The 23,001-nt window shown below is 37.9% G+C and overlaps 1 protein-coding gene across 2 annotated transcripts in view; it reads right to left on the reverse strand.

Annotated features, from left to right (window-relative positions):
• Positions 1–23,001, reverse strand: part of PRKG1 (protein kinase cGMP-dependent 1) — a 1,243,975-nt gene that overhangs the window by 957,816 nt on the left and 263,158 nt on the right. The window lies entirely within an intron of this gene.

Here is a 23,001-nt window from a genome sequence, read left to right on the forward strand (position 1 = left end):
CACTTCCCGATCCAGCCTCCAAATCCCTCCAATTAACGTTATGAACTTGATTTTAGTGAATGGTTTGGAAATTCTACAAACCTGATTCACTTTAAAGACAGTATACATCTTAACTATAGAAAGGTACTTGAAGACATAAAATATCCAAAAACTAAATATTTTAGATGAACCTCTACCAAATTACTCTCAAAGATTCCAAGATGAATAATCAGAGCCTTGTTATCATGAAGATAATCTGTACTTTACAAATTAGTATGCTAATTTTCCCACTGAATACGTTGCTGATCAATATTTTAGCCATCCCTAAATATTTCTATCACGAACTTTGTCCATTTAATGCAAAATAAAGTCTGAGTACACCTTACAGATCAAGTCATAATGATGTATCAATACTATAAAACTAGTCTCCCACTCTATAATTGTAAATTATCAATAAGCATGAATGCCCAGGGGATAATTAAAAAACCTTGATAACTTAGCCTGAGCTGCTCTGAGCAGACGTAGTTAATGTTAACAGACAATCACAATACTGACCTCCTTCACCTCAAGCTGTGGGGAGCCTCTACGATTTTCTGTGTGCCAAAGTGAAACATGTTAGAAAGCCCTGATCCAAACTGTGCACTAAAATGTTGGATCTAACTTTAAATAATGCATCATCTTCATAAAGTAGCATTTGATTCCCTATATTGGAAAACATCTTAGTATATGAAACTATCCAAAGGAAATAAATTATTAAGGATGAGCACAAAGGTTCAGATATATATTACAGATGTATATTGCAGAAATATTTAACAGTGAAAATTGGAAGTAACCTAACATTTAAAAACATGGAGTAAAATTGTATTTGTATTGGATAGCTATTAGCTATGTGTGTGTGTGTGTGTGCGTGTGTGTGTATAACATTTTCTTTATCCATCCATGAACAGACACGTAGGTTGTTTTGATGTCTTGGCTATTGCAAATAGTGCACGCACCAGATATTTAACTATCCTTGTTCTTTGGTCTGTCAGTGTTCGTTTCAATCAATCCCACACATGGCCACCAGACAAATCTTCCTAAAGCACAAGATGACATGTCACTCTGCCCACCAGCCTTTTAAAGGCTCCCCACTGCCTATTAAATGAAATTCAAGCTCCTCAGCGTGACAGTGGGCCCCTCAGGGCGCAACCTGTATTTCCACACTTATTTGCCACTAGTCACCCACCGCTGCGCTCCAGCACACGGTTACCTAAGTTTGGTCACCATAGCAGCAGCAGCAGCAGCACCTGGGAACTTGTTAGAAATGAAAGTTCTCTGTCCACACCAACCTACTGAGCCAGAAACTCTGGGAGTCAGACTCAGGGAGTTGATGCATCCTGAAGTTGGAGAGCCACTGCTCTAACCAAACTGTAGTTCCTTAAATATATCCAATATTTCCCCAAATTAATACTTTTCCTAGTGTTGTTCTCTTACCTGGATGTGCAATTTCTTCGTTATCTCCAGGTGAGTAAAAACCCAACAAACCTTTCAGGTCAAAACCCAGTATCAACTCAACTGTCCCTTCTCTGGTTTCCTCAACCAGAAATGACCACTTTATTCTTTGAACTGTCATTGCCTGTATCCTTCTTGGAGCATTTACTGCAGTTTCTTTTCGTATATGGTTATCCGCATATTTCTTATCTCCTCTGCTAGAGCGTAGGCAACATGAATGCTGTTAAATTTCTACAAGATATAGGGCCATATAGTCACAAAGAAGGTACTCCACATGTGTCTGCCCCCCAAAAAAGCAACTATTGATCAGCATTTAAGATCACTGAACTTAGTAAATAAAAATATGGGACTCCCAGTCAAATTTGAATTTCATATAAACAAATAATTTTTCTATAACTAGGTCCAAATATTCCATGGGACAAATTTGTATACTTATATGGAAAAATTATTTGTTATCTGAAATTGAAATTTAACTGAGCATCCAGTATTTTATCTGACAATCCTATCACTATTGTTCATATTTACTTTGTCTCTTGATTCAGGTTTACCTTCTTGCTAGTCATTCTCTAGGAAGTATAACCAAGAATTTTTTAAATAAAAAACCTTATAAACCCAAATAAATGTTTTCCTTTAAAAAATCACTTTGGAAACACTTGTACTTATTCACTGATATTGATGTTGCTCAAAATATGTTTGAAATTACTTTTTAAATTGTATGCAAAACTCTCCTATTGGTTACATGAGAAAATCAGCCTCATTATCTGAAACCTGTGTGTTTAAAAAATACACCAAGTGTATTACTATTTTTATAGCTTACTTGATTTTTCAGCATTGACATCCAATATCATTTACTTTTTTTGAAGGTCAAATTCATCCTGAAAGGCTTACTACTTGCTACCACTGAAAATAATTTCAAAATATACTTAGGGCTTAAAATGGCAATTCCCTTACAAACACAAAACTGTTCATGAAAGTCCACTGGATTAAATATATAAGCTTCTAAGATGTTAATACAAAGGTGTTATTCAAAGAAATGTGTCAAGTCTGGTTCTCTTTAATTTTTTAAAAAGTCACATTTCCTTATAATCACTCCTTCCTCAAGATTCCAGACTTCACCTATGCCACATCCCCACGCCACCAAACATTAATTCCCTTTGAAGCAAAACCCAAATGCCATGGGTTCTTCTCAAAGACCTCCGTAGATAAGCAAAATAAAAGACTTGCAGCCAAACGAAGTAACAGTTACTCTGTTTGCCACAGAATACCATACATACATATGTGATATCAGTACATGTTTTCTAGCTACATATCACATTTTATTTCCAAGAGTATGCATATTATCATTTACATATTTATTTATATCTCTTCTTTGAGATCGGAATACTATGAAAATAGGAACTTCTTTACCTTCTGAAACAGACTTACATATGACATGGTATATAATAAATGAAGTCAGAGGAGGCATTTATAGTCAACATTTTAGCCATTTGTTTTCTACCTCACTGTAGTTAAAATCCCTGGAGCATACCCAATCAACTTATTGGATCCAACTTTCAAATATATTTAACGGAGGATTTACTTATGCTCCTGAGATACTCAAGGTTCAAAGCTATTTGGCACTTTGTTGTTCACCTTTCCCAGTCTCACAGGTGGGCAGAGAGGGGGCAAAAGAGGGATGGCATAAGTTATTGATAATATTCTCCTTTCTTCAAAAACAAAATGAATCAACATGACAAGTGTGGCAGAGGTTACAGGAAAATAACTTGAAGCTTTCTGGAATTTGGAATTGAGAAACTGATTTTCAAAGGAAATTTCCATATCAATGTTCAGCTCTTTGGGGCTGCTGTTTGAGTTCACTGATCCAAACAGTAATATATTAGGGGCTAACATACTCTTTGAGAATAATCCCAAAGAGATGTGACACTCTGAAAGAGGATTTTAACAGGTAATACCTTAATCATTCCAGCAACCCCTATATCTTTTCTTTCAAATCCACAAGAGGGTTTTCGTAGGTTGGTACCTTTCTCATTCTACCAGCACTGCATTTATTCTTCCATGAATCAGCAGGAAGTTAAAACCTCAATTCCTGTATCAATTAGCTATACTTATGAAATAACCACCAATCTATTTTTTCATATACTATATATATATATATACATAGTAGCTTTGAATAAGAAAAAATCCACTTGAATTGCATGAGTATATACAGATAGCAAGATTGTATTCCTCATTTTTTTTTCTATGATAAAAGCAGTTCCAAAAGCACCACTCTCCCAAGGTTTTTAACCTGATGGTACACACAGCCATGAAGGGTTAATTAGAGCAAGAGTTGACCAACTGGGACAGCCAAAAATATCTACCACCAAGGCAGAAAGAGTTATAATTAAAGAGAGCAAATCCAGCCAGGCAGGTACAACTCAGAATCCAGAACAATTTGAACAGGCAAGTTACGGGTATCGGGGATATCACAACGAAACAGAGAGGTTCTGAACAGCAATTAAAATTTTAGACTGAGCCAGTGAAGATTAAGGAAGGCAGACAGTTTAGTAGCAATGAAGTCTGTTAAATAATGGAAGACACCAGACAATGTAAGGCCAATCCTATAAAGATTTGGTTTCTGGGCATGCATTTTAGATACAGTAAACTAGGCAGAAAACAAATGACTAAAAGTGGAATACAAGAAAAAGACTGTCTCAAGAAAAAGAAAGAATCTCTGATACCAACACTAGATTAGTAACAAGATTAAAAACCAAAATGTGGGCCTTTTGCTATGTCAAATTCTCCTTTTTTAATCTAAGAACTTCATGTGCAAACTGGGGATAAAATGGAAATAGTTGAGGGAAATGGTGAAATTCAAAAGCAGAGAAATAAACAGAGCATCAGATTACTAACAAACATCAGCAGCCCTGCCAGAGACCTCAACCAAGCTCTCAATAAATAATACTTGGTAAAGATGTCTGATGGTGTCGTGCATTAGTCAAGAACTTGCAAATTGGTGGTCTTCATTGGTTCATAGATGTGTTTTGTTTGGTTTTTTTGCCCATACATTATTTTTTTAAATAGAATTAGCCTATAGCATAAAGAATTCAGGATACTTCTCAATAACAAAGGAATCTGTTTTCTTTTCAAAAAAACAAAAAACAAAAAAAAGAAATTCTGATAACACTGGCTTCGAATTTCCATGGGCCAACACTTTGTTGGGCAGCTGACCTCCTAAACAGAAGATCAGTTTTACAACAGTCCCACCTTCTCTCATGTATTTCCCCTGCCAAGTCTCATAGACATTTAAGTTTGCAACCCTTGCTTCAAAGGATAGTGAGACTTCAGAGAAGCTTTAGGGGCTAGTGTACTCCATATACACCATCAAGGAGCATATTCCTGAAACATTCTTTGCACTGGATCAAAACAAGAGGAAATAAAACTTGATCTTCACCCAGCATAAGTGAGATAAGCCTAGACCAGACTGGCCATAGACACGTGCTTAGGAATCTTTCTTGGTTGTGTAAATGTTGGCTTTGTTTCAACAGTTATATTGTTTATAACTGAAAGTGTTGAAGGTTTATTCATTATCTTAAATTTCAGCTCTTGGGTTCCCTTTTGGAAAAGAAAATACGGTGGAAAAATAGGATGTGTATTTTTTTCTTGCAATTATTTCACAATACCCCAAATAGAAGTCATCTGGAGAAGTGCAGATATTTGATTTCAGGCTCCAGGAATATCTCAGAATCTAGTAGTGTAGCAAGCCAAAATTTTCCAGATTTAATTTACCAAAACTTAAAAAAAAATTCTTGATTTTTCTCTGTGAAATCTGATGATCCACTGAAAACAATACTAAAGCTTTGGATAAAAAGGCAGCATATTAAAATAATGGCCTGCAGAGCAATTTCAAAATGCTCTGCATTTGTATTTAATAGTATCCTCTTTTGGGAGTCCAAAAGAAAAATACTTTATCTCTTGCCTTCAAAAAGACTTGGGAAATACTCCAATCCCTTGAAAATTTGCTGAGGAACATTTGCCACTTCTTGTTTATATATGCCAGTTTAAGTTATGACATATTTTGTAAGCTGCTGAGTTTTAAAGAAAGAACAGCACAGTTCTTATCGAATAAGAAACAGACACAAAGTGTTCTTGTTTTATATACTATGGGAGTTGCTGGAATTCACTTTCTAAATATCCTCCCTTAGAAAAGAAATCAAATGAGTTTTCTGTTGGCTGTCTCACCTAAACCATTTTTAGGGTTCATATAATTTCTCAGTGACCAAAAATTGCCAGTACTTGTACAGATAAATATAATCATATCACATTGATTCGGGACTTGGTATTTGCTCTTAATCTTTGATAATCTCCGTGAGCAGAGTTGATTTCTGATGGCTCAACCCTGGCGAGTAACACTCCCTGCAGAGATGGACATTTCAGCAGAAAATCAGAGCAATCTGCATCTCAGCACATGCATTTTTTCAGGGAAGGCTTTCAAAGCCACTACATTTTCCCACTCAGTAACCCTATTGTGGAAACACATCGTATATACGTACATATCTATCCAGAATAGCATATATTCCCTAGAGAAACGACCAAAATTATCAGTACAACTCAAAGGAACAAGAAGAATTTTTTAAAATTATGGTACAGAGTGAAGAAAACATCTAGGAGAGTAAAATATGCACACTGACAGATCTTCAAAAGGGATAAAATGGTAATTTGGGTACAACGGAACCCTTCATAAAAATGTTTATTGATTTAATATCCAAGCATCAGGATACAAAATCAAAATAGCAATGTAATAAATGCTTTCTATTCCATGGGATACCTTTTTTATTTTTTTTTTGGCCGCATTGGGTCTTCATTGCTGCACGCAGGCTTCCTCTAGTTGCGGCAAGCGGGGGCTACTCTTCATTGCAGTGCACGGGCTCTAGGCATACGGGCTTCAGTAGTTGCAGCACGTGGGCTCAGTAGTTGTGGCACATGGGCTTAGTTGCTCCGTGGCATGTGGGATCTTCCTGAACCAGGGATCGAAACTGTGTCCCCTGCATTGGCAGGTGGATTGTTAACCACTGTGCCACCAGGGAAGTCCGAGGGATACCTTTTTTAAATAGTGGTTTTTGTTTGGTTTAGTTTGGCTCACAAGTGTAAGGATGTACAGGTGTGCTATGTGCAGCAAGTAAGAGCACAGTCATGGGAGACAGATGCACCCACGTGTGGATCCTGGCTCTGCCACTTTCTAATTTGCATCTCAGCTCCTCAGCTCCCACATATATAAAATAAGGATAACACCACCCCCATAGGGTTACTGTCAAAGTGAAATGGAATAAGATAATGTATGTAAATCACCTAGCACAGTCCTCAGCATGTGGCCAGGACACAGTAAATGATAATAATCACAGCTGTTATGAACATGTGCTTCAAGAAAAGATACATCTTTCAGATATATCTGCTAAATGGTTATTCTTGACAAGAAATGGCATGCACACAACTTCAGTCTCCTTAAAGCTTCAAGTACTGATGACTGCACATATGTGAGTGTGGTTTATGTGTCTATGCATGTATATGTATATATAGAAATATACTAACATACAGACACACACTATATTGTAGGTTTTACAGTTTGCATAAAATACATATACCTCAAAAATTAAGCCAAACCTATAAGCACTGGGGGGAAAGAAACTATGGCCCTAAAAACTATAAAATGTGTAATCAACCAAGAAGCTCTGAAATTACTAAAATCAGAAGCAAGAAAGAACATTTAGAAAGTAAAACCGTTGTTAAATGTGAGGTTCAGGTCCAGCAACAGTGATCTGACCAACACCAAAGAGACTAACCTGCTCTTGGGGTGTGAGAAGCATTTCATGGAGAGAAATAAGATCACAAAATCGGTGAGTTCCTATGCAGAGTAATGTACCAAGTGCTGGCATTTGCCAAGTAGATAGATTGTTTTATAATCATCATCACAGTAATAGTAATAACAACAAAATATATTTGCTGAGCACTTACTCTATGCCAGGGACGGTCCTGACAGCTCTGATGAGAGAACAGATCATCCTCTGACTGTGGCCACATCAGTCACTAAGCAGGAGCCCTAGCCCCGTCCCTTGCTGGCTCAGCAGTGGCAGGGCCTTCCACCCTCCCAGGGGAGGAAGCAAACTGCAGGTCAGAAGGTGGAGGCCAGAGTGATAACAGAGCAAGGCCAGCCTACTGCTGGGCTGAAGTTAAGCAATAACTGGATAGGCCTTAAAATACATAAAGAAAAGGTAGAGATTGAAGCCTTAAGTCACCAGGTACTGACATTTGTCCTCTTCTCTCTCTTTCTTCTGAAAACCTCTTAAAAAAAGCCAGAACTACAAAAGCCATACAATACATCATTTGCGTAGGATATTCTTTCTTCTTAAAATGTCTAAGTCACAGGCTTTGAATCTGGTAACGAAAGATGTAAGAAGGTGAGAAGTAGCTATTTCACTACAGTCTCTGGACTTTTGACTGTCTTGCTATATTTCTAAATTACTGAAAAGAACCTTCCCTGCAGGGATAGAGGCATTCTTATGCTTTGTCCAGGGGAATATACCATTTTGGAGTCATGTCCCCAGAAGCCTTACACAAAAATGGTGTATCAGGAAATGGGCCTGATTAGTTCCCACCTGTGCTTCACGGTCACAGCTCAGCCTCCCCTGCTGATTCATTTGTTTCTCCTTCACTGGTCCCAACTCCCTCCTGCCCTACAAACCTGAGTATATCGTAGGCCCAGGTTTCAGCCTTACTATAGGATTTCACCATAAAGCCTGTAGTAGACCTGTATTATATTTACCTGTCTAGCATCCTAACTCCTCTCTTGTGGCAAAAGAAACTTGATTTTCTATAAATTTATCCTTATCCTTAACCTCTTTTCAGGTTTTAAGTGTATTCTGGAGGATATTACATTACCTCTGATTCTAGGGATGGGCCTGGTTAATCAGAATCACCGCAATTGGTTCCAAGGATGATGGCATGTTCCAACTTTTTCCAGGCAGAGTAAATTCAGGTGCTTACTCAAGACTTGGTGGAAAAAAAGGAGCTCTCTGTCTGCAAGGGAGGCTAAGCTGGGAGAATGTGCTATAAAATTAGAGAGCCCACCTGAAAAAACGCTACCATAGAACAAGTAGAGTTGAAAGATAGAGATCCCTAACCATGTAAACATATTGATTCAGCCATGCCTAAAGCCAGCCCTGTCTCTGGATTATTATGTTACATGAGCCCACAAATTCAATTTTTAGGTCAATATCTGATGTTTTTTAGTCACTGCCAACCCAAAGTATTCTAGTTAATAAAGTCCAGTTTCAATTCAACAAATACGTATTGAGATACATATATGCCAAGGGTTTTGCTAAGTGCTGCAAATCTCCGACTCAAGTGATTCTGACTTTTAAATGTGCATGACATTCTCACTAATCTGTAGCACCAGCTCCGCTAATTTTGAAATTTATTGACACATGTCTAGTTGCCTAGAAGCTAAGTGTCCCACTGACTCTGCAAACCCAGACCACATAACAGAAAACTAATCATCTTCTCTGAAAAACAGAACTCTCCTCTGGGTTTCACTATTTCACTTAGTGGATTCCATCATTTTTCAAGGCTCAGTGCCTGGGAGTTTTGCTTGGGACTATCTTAGCACCTATATCCAATCACTTATCTTGTCCTGTTTTAATTCTTCAGAATTTGTCTCATCTTTCCTTTTATACTCATTTCCTTCATTTACTTCTTGAATCTTTATTTATACTTGGGCTACTGTACCACCTGACTGCTTTTTCTCCTTCATGTTCCATCCTACACATAGTTTTCAAATTAATCTCTGTAAATATTGATTCTTTAATGTCAAAATCCTGCTCTGAAAGCTTCAGTAGCTTCCCAGTTAGTCTAACATCGCAGCCTGGGCTGAAGGCTCTCCACAGTCTCCATCGCTCCCAATAACAAAACACCTTCACCAAACTCATCTATCTTTTGCTCCTAAAAGAAAGCGAATCCTTTTTTTGGTTCACCTTCCTGGATTGGAAACACTCCTTTCCACTTATGTAAGTTCCACGTTTCCTTCAATTTCCAGTCCAAATTCTCCATCCTTTATGAAGTAGTCTCCAAACACCATTGCTCTCTCCACTAAACTTTCCTGAAGTCTTATTATGGCACTTATTATCTGTAGTGCTCATCTGGCATAGACTATCTTGTACTGTTATTTTTACATGTCTTTTGTATATCTTACCTACTCCCACTATCTCAGGACATGGGACCATGTCTACCCATTGGCTAGTAGTACCTTCTACTCACACTGAAACACACAACAGAGTTTAAACATATTTCATGATTTGGGGATTAAAAAAAATCTCAGGATTTATTCACGCATTCCTTTGTTGAGTGTCACATTATGTACCAAGAACAGAGTGCTAAGCAAAAAGTAGGCAGTGTCCCTATTGGTATTTAATAAAAGGAACAACTTGAAGTAATCATACAAATAAACAAAAACTCTGTGAAAAGTTCTAAGAAGGAGTGGTCTTTGGTGGGTGCATGGGAAGATCAGATATATCTTCCCTCAGGAAGTATAAAATCAAAGTGATTTGTTTCAGCTTTCATTCAACTTCAGACACTCAAGTAAAGTTTCTCTTCATTTGCAAGTACAACTATGACCGGAGTGACATTTTTTTTTTAAATCACTGGGGAAAATTTGTAAGTAATGTGGACTCAATATATTGGACTAAATGGCTCTCAGTTTGTAACTTGAACACGTTATATGTCTTCTCCAGGCCATTATTTCCTTATCTGCAAAATGAATAATGATTGCCTATTCAACATCCATTTCTCCCTTTCTTTCTTTCAAAAGGAACCCCAGTTTTATTCAGTTTGACCATCCCACACCACATGACTCAGGGAAGGGAGTAATTCCCAGCTCCAAAGGTGGCCAGGATCCTTCTACACCAATCATGGTAATTCCACATCTCTGGCATGCGGCCCAACCAAGAAATGAGAGTACCTTTGCTGGGAAGCACCTGGGAAAGGGTAACTTCCTCCTGAAAAAGAAGCCTAAGAAAGTATTGGTCTCACAGCTTCCTCTGAACACTGGGGACTTGGCCATTGGCAGCCATCTTGCTGCCAATCTGAACAGGAAACCAACACTTAGTGGAAACCAAATCCAAATCGGAGAACTTCTGGGACACTGTCATACCACACCTGCAGTATAGCCTACCTCAGAAATTTTTATGTGAGATTATAAATGTTCTGTTTAAGCCAATTTGAGACAGTTTGAAGCATGCTTTTCTGTTACCTGCAGCCAAAAGCATCCTGACTGATACCTGAGAGATCCTGGACTATGTAGACACTTGCAGCTCTAAAATTGTGTGTTTTTGAATGTTTACATTTTCTCTTTTGGGATAAAGATAAAAGCCATGAAATCAATTGCTTAAACCTAGAAATTAATATACTTGCTTTCCAAATGAAGTGAATGAATTAGTTAATTTCTCTTTCCTAGCCAAAAAATATGTGAAGATTGAATTCCACTAATTATTTCTATTTTAAAATTCTGCCTGTTTATATACATTATTATCATTGCTTATACGTGGCAATCAATGCTGATTTAATTGAATGTAAAACATTAAGACATGGTGAAAGGTCATTACATTATTTTAAAAAACTTTTACCATGTTCTTATTTTAAAATCGTCACTTATAACTGTGGTTGTGAAAACAAAACTTACTCTAACTTCAACTAACCACATGGATGTTATTATTTGGGGAATTCTATCCTGAATTACATTTACCTCAGTCCGTCAAAAGGAACAGAATCCAAATGTCTGCCATATTATTAATCTGAGCCAAGGAACATGCCATCGATCTACATTTTGACTGCTTCCTCTCCCTCAGGGAATACAAATTTGGTTTCAATGAGAAGTTCAGCTTTTTATCCAAGTCACATCTTTAATGATACTTTCAGCCTAAAGAAATAAATAATGACTTAGTTGTTTTTTATCTTTATAAAATACCTAAAATCATTATGAATACAAATTAACTTATCCCAGGGCAGTCAGGTACTTTAGCTCAATTAACTATAAATCTACATTCCCTAAGTAAAAGCACTGAAGTAATTAATTTTGCATTGCATAGCTTTTTGCTGCTATGTATGGTGCTGTTATTAGTTTACTAATTTATGATTACAAAATCAATTCCTTAGATTGGCTTATTTCTTCTTACTGAATTGCCTGATGAAAAAGTTGAAGAGAGTGGCCAATTTGGTGCTCCATAGGAAGACTTGGATCAGACTGAGATTATTTAATGTATAGTTCAACAATTCTCCTTATCACTAGTAATTAGTAAAAAATCTGATTTTTTTGCGTAATACCTTGCAAAAATATATATACTGGGATACCATTATGACTGAGACATATAAATTAAAATGTTTTATAGGTGTGCTTTAAAAAATAGCTAACCTAGGAAAAGTATGTTATAATACTTACGAACTAGCAACGGAACTTATTGCAAGTCAGAAGAAACTCTTGGAAAAATTAGTCTCTGCTTCAACCACAGAATTTCTTTGAATGATCTATTCAAATCTAAATAGTAAGATCTTGAATGTGGTACACATAATACACAGGTCTGATCTTAACATTGCTTTCATTTGCAACTGCCGCTCAGTTGAAACATTAAAAGTTTATGAGAATGAACTGTCAGATTGATCCATAATGATCATAGTTTGTGCTGCCCTTTCAAAAACATGACAAAACTTTTCCTCCAAGTTGTTTGATTTGCAACACAGAAACGATATGCAACTCTTGATATCAGAGACTCCTTCTGAGAAGAAAAATAACTTCAAATCTTTTGATGCAGAATAATATGTAATCTTAAATCTCCTTGACAATATACATTTTGCATTTACAAAGATTAAAGGGAGGTGAAGCACTGAAGTCTTCCCACTCTGATGGGGATGTCTGATCTGTGCCACCTCCACACCCCTCTGATGATAACGAGTGGAAGCAATGGTTTTGAATGCTTCAAAGCAAACATGAAGTACAATACAGCTGACAAAAGTCCTCTCCTTCTCTGACCAACCTTGACTTCTCTGAGACTCACTGATTGGGTTCAGAAAGTAGAATTTGCACATAATTGGCCTGGAGATGAATGAAATATGTAACATCCAACCAAGAGGTTAACTAAAATTCTTTGATCTCAAAATCAGACTGGACACCCTGGTGGTAAAAAGAGAGGTCTATTGGGGAAAAAATGATGAGTTCTTTACCCCATCACAAATTAAGCTCAGGGAAGGGAAATGCGATAATCTGATAATCTAACCAGCCTTTCCAAATGGCTTCACCTGAATTTCATCAGCATACAAGATTTATAAGGAATAAAACTGCTCATAATCTATAGTTTTCTAGCCACTGGGAATATTTAGTGAAATGGTTCTTCCTTTTCACAAAATGGTGGTCTGAAAAGGTTAATTAACTTCTTAAATGATGGACTTGCCCCTTTTTATAACCATCAGCGATACAGTGCTGTTCTTTATACAAACCTAAATGAGGGAAATACTTTTAATGATTTCTAGACTTTCTCTGCTTTGCCGTATTAATGTTGATGCCTGTAAGTTCTCTTTAGAAACCTAAAAGCAGCAGCGTTTTCCAAGTGAAATTCACCAAACCGATCTCTATGGGGGGACAGAAAAATGCTTGCCAGTGATTTTAACCATGAGGGGGCCTCACGGGTGGGTTGGCTGATCACCACACATGGCTCATCTCTTGCCAGATTCCTTTCACTTGATCAGGCCCATTCTCCTCTGTCTTCTGCTGTTTCCAATCCAACCAATAACAGCTGCCAGTTTTGAGCTTCTACTTTACTCTAGATATTACACCGGGAGCTTCAATATGCTTTCTCTTTAGCTCTCAAGATAACATTATTACAGTGCCTTCGTAATTTCCATTTAAAGGATAAAGAACCTGCAATTCATAAATGCTCACCATAAAGTAGCTTATAAGTGGTCAGACTAGATTTGATCCCAAATTCCACGTTTCTCCGACTACACTACACTGCCAAGAAATGTTGAAGTTAATCGAATTGCCATGTAAAGAGTTGAAAGGATAGTAAACTAAACTCTCGTTACTTCATGGAAAAAAAGAAACTTCCTGGAACTTACTGAGAGTTATGATTTTTCTTTTGCTTTATCAGCACTGTAATCATCTGAGAAGTGCTTGCGTTCAAACGGATATAGGGTTGATCTGTTTCTAGAGAATTTACTATATTTTACAAAATATTTTTCTCTTAACGTGACATTTTACTCTCTATTTAAAAGAAGCATAATTTTTATGTGTGTATTTAAAAAGCAACACTCTGCATTTAATAGGCATTTGTCTATGCATTGGTGTGTATTTAGAGTAAAAACAGTGCCTAAAATCAATCATATTTATTCAATACACCAAAAGTATAAGCATCTGAAGGTTTACAATTCCTAGTCTGGAAGATAACAAACACTATACACAGAGCATTCAGGATCTAAGCTTTCCTTTCTTTTCTGCTTCTCTCATCTGTGGGACTCAGTGTGCCAATATATGGCCTGCTCTGATACAGCTGGAGTTTTCCTCAAAAGAGAAACACACACACACACACACACACACACACACACACATACAAACTACGCTATCAACACATTTATATGTAATATTACAATTATATGCTATTGGCTGAGTCTTCACTTATTAAGAGCAGCAGGAAACTAACTACGACAGTGTCTCATGTTTATAACCCATACCTAGAAGTCGAGAAAACTCTCAGCATCTGGCAACTGAATAGCTCAAAATCTGGGAAAATCACTTGCATTTGTGAACCACAGCACCTCCAAACACATTGAGTAGAGTCATTTCAAGTATTTAAAAGCCACAGGTTGATTCCGAACAGAATTATATGTGCACATTTTCTAAAGGATACTCATGAAGTCCTATGTTCTCTGTTCCCAAGTAGTGAGTTCCTGAGACATTTATGGGGTAAAAAATTTTTAGCGTAAGAAAATGGTAACGTTCTCATTTTTTTTTCTGTGTCCCTAAAGATTTTTTTATACAAGTTGGACTCTACTTAATTACTAATCAATCACCCCTAATAGGAGAGGCCTTAAAGACCTGGATTAAAAGGTTTAGATTTAAAATGTGCAAATATAAGGGAATGCGGCACAGTTTGGCTGGGGGCTTGGAAGATGCAATTAGCTGGTCCATCCAAATGGAAATGAACTATACACATCCTTCCAAGTGGTATTCTTTTGTAGGTCAACTTATACCCACAAAAAGTTCACAGCTGATGAAACACTTTTAGGAGGATCAACACCTAACAGAGAAAAAGCAATCCGAAACTTCCTGCCAAGTTTTGGCTTGATTATGCCAGGGCAAAGACACAACCTGCAGATGGCCTTGCCAAGTTATGAAATAGATGCCTGGTCTGCGTTGGAGGGAAACATAACTCTATACTGACGCATAAAAAGCAAGTAATACAAAGTTGTCCCCACTCCCAAATTATTATAACCAATTCTATGCAACAAATATTAATCAGTTGTCCACCTTGTACTAAAAGGTGGGACACACGGGTTCAGGTGTATCCATGAAGCAGTAAAAAAAGCCATCCCTTATTTAAGACATACTAGGGAGTTGTTCAATTAGTATAAAGTTTCAGTGATGCAAGGTTCTATGGGTCTGCTATACAACATCGTGCTTATGGTTAACAAGACCGTACTAGGTATGCACTTAAAAATCTGGTAAGAGAGTAGATCTCATGTGTGTTCTTATCACACACACAAAAGAAGGGACACAAGCTACTTTTTTGACAGTGATAGCTATGTCTGGTATCTTGACTATCACTTTTTCAATAGTGATAGCTACGTCTACTATCTTGATTCTATTTTATTTTATGAATATGCCCAAACTCATCAAATTCTACATATTAAACATGTGCAGTTTTTCTGTATCAAGGCACCTCAATAAAGCCCTTAAGCAACAACATGGATGGACCTTGAGAGTACTATGCTAAGTGAAATACATCAGACTAAGAAAGACAAATACCATATGATTTAACTTATATGTGGAATCTAAAAAATAAAACAAATAAAATGAAATAAAACTCATAGATACAGAGAACAGATTGGTGGTTACCAGAGGGGAAGGGGGTTGGGGGGTGGGCAAAATGGGTGAAAAGGATCAACTGCAGGGTGACAGATAGTAACTAGACTTATTGTGGTGATCACTTTGTAGTATAGAGAAATGTCAAATTATAATGTTGTGCAACTGAAACTTATATAATGCTATATACCAATTTTACCTCAATAAAATAATAAAGCTGTTAAAAATTATAATAGGATAAAAGAGAGACATATTGCTACAATGACTATTTCAGGAAAAGTGGCATCTGTCTAGAGAGAGAGATGGGAGGGCATAGGCAATAATGTAAAAAGGGAGCACAGCACCTCAGCTTTCTCATCTATAAAATGGGCACAATGACAATACCTTCCCCACAGGCGTGTGGTGGGGGCTGGAAGAGATAGGGCATCTAGAGAGCTTAACACACACTTTGCACTTCTTTCCCTCTTCTTACAGCTGCTACCGCAATATAGTGAGTATAGGGCCTTGAATGACCTGCCAGAGGACATGTGTTTCCCATCCTTTCGCTATTCACCCTCACGATCCTACCTTATCTTAGAAGGAGTTTTGCAGAGTCACTTGTCACAAATGGAAAGGCAGAGTGCTTTTCTAAGCTGAGAAATGCACAAACTTCCAGAGAGAAGGAAAGGTATGTTCCTGACTACCTTGTGAAAGCAATTCCCGCAAACCTCCTTGACCTCTGTAGTAAGCAGGGAGACACCGTGCATTCAGAGAGAAAACAGCTGACAAGTCATCCATCGCAGCCCAAGACTGCTTTAAGGGATTCACTGGTCTCCATGAAAGGCCTCTCTGCCTTTCCACGGCAGGTTACTCCATCACACCCAAGCACCCTTCACGCTTCTCCATTGGTCTCAGGCACTTACTCACTCTTAATTCTTTCAAATGCCATGAACTGATACTTGACTGCTTGATATCACTGCTAAGTATTAGGTTTTCCTAGTATTGTTCATCTGTGGTCTTTTTCATCCACCAAACATTCATTTTATCTCTTTTGCTACAATCAAGACAGGTTTAGATGTCTGCCCACTGCCACGGCTGCACGTGGCCTTCCATCAAAATGCTGAGCAGGGCAGAGTAGGGGAGTAAAACCAGTATAGCCCTGCAAAGAGAGGGGACAAACCTCATCTTTGCCGTTTACTATCTGTGAGACTCAAGGATGTCAGTCAACCTTTCAGGGTCTCCGTTTTCTTCTCTGAAAAACCAAATACCCCAGATGTTTAAGAATTGAACAAATATGAATATATTCTAAATTATGAAGTATTGTCCCCCATAAAGTATCACTTACTCTTTTAAATCCACCTAAGCACAATGTGACATTTCAGAGTCTGTAATTATAAATGTCTCTCCTAGAATACAAAGACGATAAATATTCCTGGTGCCTGGTATGTATGCTTCACTATTGTAAGGGTATTGGTTATATTCACTGGTTGATGTAAACCCTGGAACAACACTTCACACATAGTAGATGCTCAACTGCTACTGTTGAGTGAATAAATTAATATTATTCTTTGTTAAAGACAGCAATTTATAATATGCTGCTACGTGACTATTATAATAAACATTCACATATTCTCATTTATTCTGCCTTCTTCAATAACAAAAACTGAATTGTTTTGCAAAAAAAAGTAAAATCTGAGTCTACACTTTATCAGAACCCAAGGCACCACTTAGAAATACGGCTGAAATAAAAACAGCAATTAAATTATAATTTACCTTATACGGCCAAGTCATTAGGAAAAACGATCATAAACAAAAAATAAGAAATGACAGTTTCCAGGTTTATATTTTCAATACATTTTTGAAAAACATAATTCAATTTGGTTTTAAAAAGAATTTTGTTTTGAAAAAGGAAGAGAAGAGACACAGGAGAGAAGAGAAGGTCATCAGAGCAGAAACAGAGGCCATAAATGGAAGACATGAGATGTGCAAGACAGGATCTATGTGGGGCCCCAGTTGTCCATTCATTCCTGTATCCACTCATTCAACAAACTTAGCAGCTGAGTATGATGGGGTTGCATCGTGCTAGGGCCAGAGGATTTGGGAGCAAACAAGTTAAACAAGGTTCTGTCTGCCGGGTATTAACTTCCATTAAGAAGGCAAACAAGTTTTGCTGTGTATATTCAATTGTCAAGGGTATACAGTTCAGGGGATATTTATTTAAACCTAATATCTCACTAAAAATAATATTGACTTTTTCTTGTCCCTTGAATATTTTCTTCTTCTCACAGACATTTGAAGAAGACCAAGAAATATGTTTTCCCCATGTAATTCCTTAATCTGCTTTTTTTTTTCCAGATTTAACACAGGCATCTAAGTTCCAGATGCACAATTAACTCCTTTTTCTTCTCACATTTTAGAGTCCCATATGATGGATAAGGGAGGGGCAATTAGTCCAATAAACATAGTCATAAAAACTGTCAGTATATCTGAATCATTTCACCAGTGCCCTGAAAACAAATTGTGCTCTAAAGCAAACTTGACACATAGGAATAAACACAGTCCTTTCTTCTTCCTGACCTCGACTCCACTCTCGTTCACAAGTCCGGCAGGGCATGTGGGAACCCTATCATTCACTGCTCCATCTTGTAGCTGTATCACTTACTTCCCCCTAACTTTTCACCCTTCCCTTCTCATAATGATGTCTTCTTCTTGGTCTCAAATCTAGAGCCACAAATGCGTGGTCATGAACTGAATCCAGACAATCGAAACATTGCTTTTGACCCCCGAGGTTAAAAACATCCCATTGCGTTAACAGACATTATTTAAAAACTGGGCGATATCATATAAATGTCCCAAAGTCTAGGTTCTCTTGAAAGCTGGGAAGATTTGGCTATAAGGCGTCAATGAAGGTTCTGAAACTTTGTATAAGTAGCAGTGAGCAAGTGTTCACCGAATCACCAGCCCCCAACTCTCCTACTGATGACTGACCCTGAGGCCAAGGGTACCAGTTATCATTTTATCGTCATACTTGTACTGCTGGTTTTCCTCTCCCAATATCTGTCAGAAAAGTTGAAAATAACAGATTAACCAAGTCAGACTATTTTTTTTTTTAAGTGCCAGGAGGTAGTAAACTTTTTCTGCAAAGGGCTAAATAGAAAAATACCTTAGGCTTCACCAGTCATACTGTCTGTATTACAGATACTCAATTCTGCAGTTGCAGTGGAGCACGAAAGCAGTCACAGGCAACAGGAGAACGAACGGGCCTGTGTTCCAATAAAACTTTATTTACAAAAACAGGCAGTTGGCTGAATTTGAGTCATGGTTTGTTTTATGCTATCTATCTGGATGCTCTATGCATGTGACCTCTGCCCTATCCTTTTTAGCTTTATTGTCTATCACACAAAACTTGTTTTCAGTTTCACTTTGGACTCCTTTTGTTAATGTTGACATTCATTTCAAAATAGCCATTAAAAGATACTGTCAAATATGTATATTAACTTTCTGTGCCAGAGAAAGTCAGCCCATCCTGGGGAGCAGACAAGTGTAGGTATCAAGACTAGTGGAATAGTAGGCACATTGCTATGAATTTGCTGTTCCCTTCCTCAGCATCTTTCATGCTTCCCTCTAGCCTGATAAAAAAAAAAATGCACTCTGACACTTATTTACTGTCTGAGCTATATTTGTCCTCCACTGCCCCACTCATGAATTATTTGCTCCAGTCATTCTGGACTGCTTGGTATTTTCTAAGTATTAACTCTTACTTTCTGCTTTCCATTGCTTTGATCAAGCTTCCTACTGCCTAGGACAGAAGGAGATTAGTTTAACGGGAATCGAATTCTACGCAAATCTCAAGAACTTACTGAAATCATATATTCCCCATAAGCCCTTCCTGAATTTCATCAGTTATATTTAAGGTTCTCAAGCCTTAGTGTTCCTTAAGCATGACTATAGCACTTATTATTAGGCTATATCATAAGAAATTGCCATTTTTTTAGGCCAAAAATGGTCGGATATTGGAAACCTAACATATTCTGCTTAATGCTATATAAATAAACAGGTCCACTCCACTCCTTGAAGGCAGGGGTTGAGTCTCGTTCATCTCCTTACTCACCGGGTATCTAACACAATGCCTTGCTGAGAGAAGAGGAACCAATACTGTTGAATTGACCTGCTGAATTTTAAAAACCTCAGCATTCACAGAGTAATGAAGATGATGTGCACACCTCTAAATTCCTTTTAACTACTATTACGACAGCCTTAATTCCTGACCTGGATGACTTAAATTTCTAAAATTAGTACCTGGGGAAGAAAAGAGGGCAGATTTGTAGTTGAAAGAGGCATTGGCACTTCCTTAGCTGCTGATATTCTGCTGTGTTCACTGGGTAACAGGGGCCTGGATGCTGTTATATGATTAAGTCAATTTCAGCCAGAAATATTGGGAAAATCCTGTGGCCCCAGGAAGCTCCTGGTATTCAGAGTATAAAATTCTAATGGGAAGCCCGTGTGAAATGTGTGATGGTTTACTGGCAGTCTTATACCCTTAAGTTCTTTTTGATGAGAGAGCAAAAAAGAAATCTGTTGGCAATCCAGTGCTTGCCACATTCCTGTTGCTAAGCAAAGGGAAGTTAGGGAGACAGGGAAAGCTGAAGGTCTGTGGATGGGGGCAGTAAAATTCTAATCACCTCTTGGCATTCTGCTTGCCTGACTTGGCGGGGGAGGGAAGGCTACAGTCTGAATTGGTGTCCAAAGGCTCAGGAATGTGTCCCAGCGCTCACAAAGGAATCTGCTTCCACTGCGAAGTGTGCAGTTAAAAAGATACGATCTCAGTTGTCGGAAAGAAATGATAAGGTAACCTCAAGCAGCCTCGATGAGCTCTCAAGACATTTTTTCCAATAAGTGGTTATAAGACAGTTACATAATAGAAAAATCATGTCCAGTCAAATATCAATTTCTTTTAAAAGAAGGGTAATATCATTTTTATCTTCAGAAGGTTTTCATGACAAATGTGCTAAAATGTGAAGTCATTTTTTTTCAGTAATTGCAATATATGTAAGTTTCAAACTTATGAAAGAATAAAGGAAACTTACAGTGTTTCAACCCCCGGAAAGGTCCTTTAGGACATCCTGAGGTAAAGAGAAATTAAAAGGGTCCCTTTGGTTCTTTGAAACAGAGACCCCACAGCAAGGGGGATGGGCAGATGGAGGGAGGGAGAGAGAAAGAAAGAGAGAAAACCTCTCTGAGTAATCTGTAAATAAATATGATCTATTTTGCACATCCCACTAGACAGGGGGGTGAACTCAGGAACGATATTAAAATTTCAGTCTACCTGCAACAAACTATTATCTTGGATTCACTTTGGCAATATAAATGGTGAAGAAGGAATGGAATATTCCTAGATCAAATTCAAATGCTTTGTTTTCTTCATTTCAGTCTGACACATAAAACATGGAAAGTTTCATTAAATTACTAACAAGCCTTGATTAGCCCCATAAGTATTATCTGTTATATAAAGTACCTATGATACATTTTAGAAATATTTAGTTTGCTCTTTCCTGTGAAATTTTTATCAACTCTGTGTTAGTGTGTCCTCAAATAAGAAAAAAAGTTAATTGAATACTGGCCCAAGAAAGATGTGACTGCTTAAAAAAAAAAAAAAATTCAAAAATTACATTTGTTTGGGAACAACTACGCATACCCTGATCGTCTTTGTTCTCAGAATAATTTATTTACCAAAGCAATACAAAGAAAACCTTTAGAAATTTACCAGGAAGAAAGATGGGAGAGAGTAACATAAGAATTCAAACGTCTTCTCCAAGTACAATCGCTGTTCCCACCCTACTTCCCTAGGAGCATATCTATTGATAGCTACCACTTAATTAGCATTTCCAAGTCCATTCAAATATTAGCGTCAGGCTCAGATTTCTCCTCGTTCACAGATGTATCAGAAGACACCCTGCCAAATGCTCGCAGGCATGATGGGGATCAAAACTGCCCATGCCACAATTATAGTACATCAGGAGAGATCTGACTAATTAAGGGCTTCACAAGCAATAAATCAAAGACAGGAAACAGCTTATAAACAGAGGAGCACATAACTTCCACAGGTCCCTGCACAGGCAAGGAGTCCAGGGAGGAGGAAGTACATGGCATAGTGGGTAAGTGCCTGCAGGAACACCAGGGCAGGGACCAAGAAGCAGGTCAACAAGTGCAATGGAAGGAAAAGTCATCCAAAGCCCTGGCCAGGGCAGGAGACTTCTGCTTGCTACTCTGGCTTCATCTATAGGTTCCAGGGACTGGTCTTTTTTTCCCCTCAGCTCCTAAGGGCAGTGGTGAGACTCTGTGCTATCCTTTATCGGCTCCCTTAAAGCGTGCCTGCTTGTGAATAGGTCCTTTATTAAACTCTCCTCAAATGTCCCTGCTTAAGTCTGCTGTTTGTCTCCTGGGGAGTCCCTTACTGACACATCATCCAAGTGATGAATGAAAGGATCAACACAGCCACACCGTAGTAAGGGACCCTACAACCCATCACCAGAAACCTCCCTTCTGACTGACCTCTGCCAATTCACTGGCATTCCCAAGCCCATCTCACTGTATTAGCATCATGTCTGTATTTCTTATTCAACAAGTATGTTATTGAAGATGGAATCAAATACTCACAGAAAACCAGTAGATGATATGAGGTCTATGGTATGTATGTCTGCACTGTGCTTCTAGCCACCAATCTACATTTTTTTTTTTAAAAGGAAAATGAAGTCACGTTAGTCTAGTCTTTCTTAGTAAATCCGCAGTGATTCTCAGAATCATCTCCAACTTGCATTAAGGTCCACTGTCTGTTTTCATGAATTGATTCCATATTATTGCTCATGATTGGTATCAAACTACCAATCTAATTCATCTATAAATCAGGGAAATGAGCTTCTTTTTAAAAATCATCACCCTGGGCCAATTATAATCTCTTATTCCACTCCCTTCCTTCAAGCTCCACAAAGTAACCAGAAATCAATATAATACTGCAGTTATCACCCTGCTATATAATTAACTTATCTTGTGGTTGTTTTACCCCCTAGACTGTGAGTCCTTGAGGGCAGGGAAGATACCTTACTCATCTTGACATCCCTGGCACCTAGCAAAATGTCAGCATATTATAACCGTTTGCGGAATTGAATTTAAAGCACCAACGTGGTGTTTGTAAATTTCCTCATATCCTTGGGCTTCAGTTTCCTCTCACTAGGATTAGATCCTGTGCAATCTAATATTTACCTCCTCTGATAGAGAAACTTTCATGTGTTGAGGGAAGACAAGTAAAGTGTGACATGCTTCTGGGATGGCCTTCTGGTAGGACCATCCCTTCATCTTCCATCTTCTTTTTCTCAACATAGTTATAAAGCTCTTCTTCTCTTTTGCATTTTCAGCCTTTGACACATTTCCTCCAGGCCTCTGACACCTGCACCTGC

This window comes from Eschrichtius robustus, chromosome 7 (assembly GCF_028021215.1).
Source record: "Eschrichtius robustus isolate mEscRob2 chromosome 7, mEscRob2.pri, whole genome shotgun sequence".
Classification (NCBI taxonomy): domain Eukaryota; kingdom Metazoa; phylum Chordata; class Mammalia; order Artiodactyla; family Eschrichtiidae; genus Eschrichtius; species Eschrichtius robustus.